Raw genomic sequence first — 4,301 nt, 5'->3', positions numbered from 1 at the left:
CTGCTCCGCGGGAAGCCTGCTTCTCCCTCTCCCACTGCCCCTGCTTGTGTTCCCTCTCTTGCTGTGTCTCTCTCTGTCAAATAAATAAATAAAATCTTTAAAAAAGATTTTTATTTTTAAGTAATCTCTACGTCCAATGTGGAGCTCGAACTCACAACCCCGAGATCAAGAGTTGTATGCTCCACTGAGCCAGCCAGATGCCCCCAGTATGTCTATTTTTTTTTTTTTTTGAGAGAGAGAGAGAGAGCGTGTGCGCACGTACAAATTGGGGGGAGGGGCAGAGGGAGATGCGGACTCCCCACTGAGCAGGCAGCCCAATGTGGGGCTCGATGCCAGGACCCTGAGATCATGACCTGAGCCGAAGACAGATGTTTAACCGATTGAGCCACCCAGGCGCCCGGCATGTCTAATTTTTACAATTGCCCTGCAAGGTTATTGTATGATCTCCATTTGGTGGACTCTGAAAATCAGAGATGTAAATTCCTTTGATAACACCACACAGCTACATCTCCACATGCATGCACACAATGGGATAGCATTTAGCCCTAAAGAGGATGAATGCTACACTTTGCTACAACAGGGAAGAACCTCAGAAACTCATACTAAGAGAAAGAAGCCAGACATAAAAGGTCACATACTGTGTGGTTCCATTTGTATGAAATATCCAGAATGGGTACATCTACACCTACAGACAGATAGCAGACTGGTGGTTGCCAGGGGCTGGCGGAAACGTGAATGGGAAGAAACTGTTAAACGGGTATGAGGTTTTCTTTTGGGGTGACAAAAATGATTTGGAACTAGATGGAGGTGAGCGTTGCACATCATAAATTTATTCTTTTTCATTAAATTTTTTTTAAGATTTTATTTATTCATTTGAGAGAGAGCATGCGCGCACAAGCTCGAGCCAGGGAGGGGCAGAGAGAGAAGGACTAGAGCCTGACACTGGGCTCAATCTCAGGACCCAGAGATCATGACCTGAGCCGAAATCAAGAGTCGGATGCTTAACCGACTGAGCCATCCAGGTGCCATAGTAAATTTAATCAATGCCACTGAGTTGTACATTTTAAAATGGCTAACTTTATGTTGTGTGAATTTTACCTCAGTAAGATTAAAACAGCAACAACTCCACCCTAGAGTCTCTTCCTCATTGATGAGCATAATTTTGCCATTAGTGATTTAGTCCTTTGGATAGTGAAGCCTCCAGCACCTGGGCTCAATCTTTTCTCCCCCAGAGAAACCCCCATGAGAATTCCAGGGCAGAAAGGGAGGAAACAGCAACATGGCTCAGAGGGCAGGCACTGGAGTCAGGCTGCCTGAGTTCAATTCCAGGCACCTTCATACCCTCATCTGTAAAATGGGGATGATAATGTTACCAACCTCATGGGGTTGCTCTGAGGATAGGACAAAATCATTCATGTAAACCATCTGGGCAGGTGTCATGTTTATTCACTAAGCTGTATTGTTAGGGCAGGCCACCTTCCCCTACTATACTACACAGCCAATAAAGAAATATTTATTGAGCACCTACTATGCACCCAGCACTCTTCTAGGCCCTGGGGATTCAACTAGGAGCAAGAAAAACAATAAAGTTCCTTTCTTCTTGGTGCTCCCATTCCAATTGGGGTATAAGACCATAGACGAAGTATAATACCTAGTATGTTAGCTGGTAATATATAAGCTAAGGAAAGAAAAATAAGTGATGAGGGACAGCAAGTTTCGGGGAGAATTTGAAACTGGCTGGCTGGAGAAGGCTTCTCTCTGTGATGACCCAAGGGAAGTGAGGTGTATCCATTTCCTACTGCCGTTCTAACAAACCTCGTGGCTTACACAACCCAAATGTCATTCTTTACAGTTCTTGAGGTCAGGAGTCCAAAATGGGGCTCACCAGGCTGAAATCAAGGGGTTAGCAGAGCTGGGTTCCTTCTGGAGGCTCCAGGGGAGAATCCATCCCCTTGCCTTTTCTGGCTTCTAGAGGCCCCACCTTCCTTGGTTTGTGATCCCACATTATTCTACCTTCTTCTGTCATCACATAGCCTTCTGACTTTCCTCCCTCCCTCTTCTCCTTATAAGGATGTTTGTGATGACACAGGGCCCACCTCAACCATCCAGAATAATCTTCCCGTCTCAAGATCCTTAATCACATCTACAAAGTCACTTTGCCATAAAAGGTAACATGGTCACAGGTTCTGGGTATTAGGATATGGACATCTTTGGGCAGCCCATTATTTTGTCTACCATATGAGACATGGTACCTAGAAGAAGTGGGAATACCAAGTTCAAAGGCCCTGAGGCAGAGCTCTTCTGGCATGCCTGAGGAAGCTGGAGACCAGTGAGGATGCAGTGGAGTGGGCAAAGGCAGCATGACCTCTCACAAGGGCAGAAAGGTGAAGGAGGTGGAGTGGTTCTTGCAAGCCCTTGCAAGCACGTGGGTCCCAGCGGGGACTCTGACCTTTCCATGAGTGAGATGGGAGAATGTGAGGGACATGATCCTACAGGTTTTACCAGGACCCCTTGGGCAGCTGTGTGAACCAAGGACTACCCATGAAGAGGCTGCTGCAGCATCCATGTGAGAGGCTGGGGGCTGGGCTGAGGCAACAGAGGGAAGTGGATTTTGAAGGTCGAGTCAGCAAGGAATCACTTAAGGGTCAGAAGTGGAGAGGCGCTGCAAAAGGGGAATCAGGGATGAGTCCGAGGTTTTTGGCGGGAGCAACTGGGAAGAATCAAGATGCTCTTTAAGATGGGGACCACCACAAAAAGCTCAGACTTGGGACTGCTGATGAGAAATCAGGAATTTGCTCTGAGACGTGTGTTGGGAACCCAGAGAGAGGAGCAGGAAGTCGGATATGGGAGTCTGGAATTCAGGATGGGGGCCTGGAGGGATTTGTTTGGGAGATTTCAGCAGGTTATGTAGGTAGAATTTAAAGCCTGGATGACATAGATCTCTGAGGGATGTTTGCAGAGATAAGAGGACCGAGGACGGAGACCTGGGGCCCCTCTGATGAGGAGGAGCCAGTGATGCGGAAGGAAAAGCACATGAAGGTGGGGTCCTGGCAGTCAAGGGAGCCAAAGGCTGCAAACTCTGCCCACAGTAAGCATGGCATGAGGGGTTGGTGGAGCAGAGGATGACCCTCTTGCTTCTGAGGGTTGTTCTCTGGCGAACAGCCTCCAAGGGAGACAATTTAAGGGAGTTGGACCTACTGAGGCAGCCTTGTTCCTGTGAGCCAGAAGTTGTCTCCCCTGCAGGAGGCTGGAGTACGTCCACTCCAGAGGTCGCCACCCCCCCAACTCTCCCAGCATGATTTCCCTCTGGTCTCACCTCCAGCCAGGCTTTAAGACTCCATTCAGTCACCTCCCCTCTGCCAGGTGGCTCTGCTGACCACCCAGACGGAGCTGGGTATCCTTCTGCTCAGCCCCCACAGGATCTGCTGCTCCCCCATTGCACAACTCCAAGTTGTCCAACGTTGTCACCAAGTTGTGACACCAAGTTGTCCACCCCAAGTCTCCTTCTATGCCTGAGTCTCCCACTGGGCTAGGCAAGCTTCCCCCTTTCTCCATCCTGGGCACCTAGCAGGTGCGAGTCATCTAATGGGCTCTCAATAAACATCTGGCCACGCCTGGTCCTGCTCCACCGAAGCTCCAGCCCCTAGACTTCCCAGACCTTAGTGGGGCCCCTTACACACTGCGCCTACGGACACTCCCTGAGTATTTGTTAAATACCAAGGAAAGGGCAATGGACTTGGACCCAAGCCCGACTTCTGGCACTTTCAAGTACTTTGGACTTCAGTCTCCCATCTCTAAAATGGAAGTGATACAGTCTCCTCACTGGTTGTGACGATGTTTGGGAAAGTGTTTGGCAAACTGGAAAGCAGCCCGGCAAATCAGAGTTACCAGAGCTCGAGGCTTTTCCTTGGCAGCTGATGCAGGGCACGTGACTGGACCTGCATGACCCACCCCACGCCACGTGAAGCCTTCTAGTTGGTTTTTTTCAAGCTGCTTGGAAGACAAGCAGCGTCTTCCTCTGGCAATGGGAACTGGGGAATGAGTGGGGCCCAGCCCCGGTGGAAACTCTCACACACGCATGGACGTTCACGAGTGTTTCCAATGACTAAGGGCCACATGAAGCAGTTGGCTGGACCCTTCCTGAAACCTATCCCGGAATGGCTCGGCCTGCAGCGCTGCTCTGACCACCCTCAGCCCTACTCTCCCCCTTCTCTGGGGGTGAGCCCCTTCCCCGCACCCAGGGCAGGGCCCCAGGCTCCCCTTTTCCCTCAGCAGCAGGAAGCACACAGGAGGTTCAGCAT

The sequence above is a fragment of the Zalophus californianus genome, chromosome 8 (genome assembly GCF_009762305.2).
Source record: "Zalophus californianus isolate mZalCal1 chromosome 8, mZalCal1.pri.v2, whole genome shotgun sequence".
In the NCBI taxonomy this organism is placed as follows: Eukaryota; Metazoa; Chordata; class Mammalia; order Carnivora; family Otariidae; genus Zalophus; species Zalophus californianus.
Note: the sequence above shows the minus strand (reverse complement) of the source record.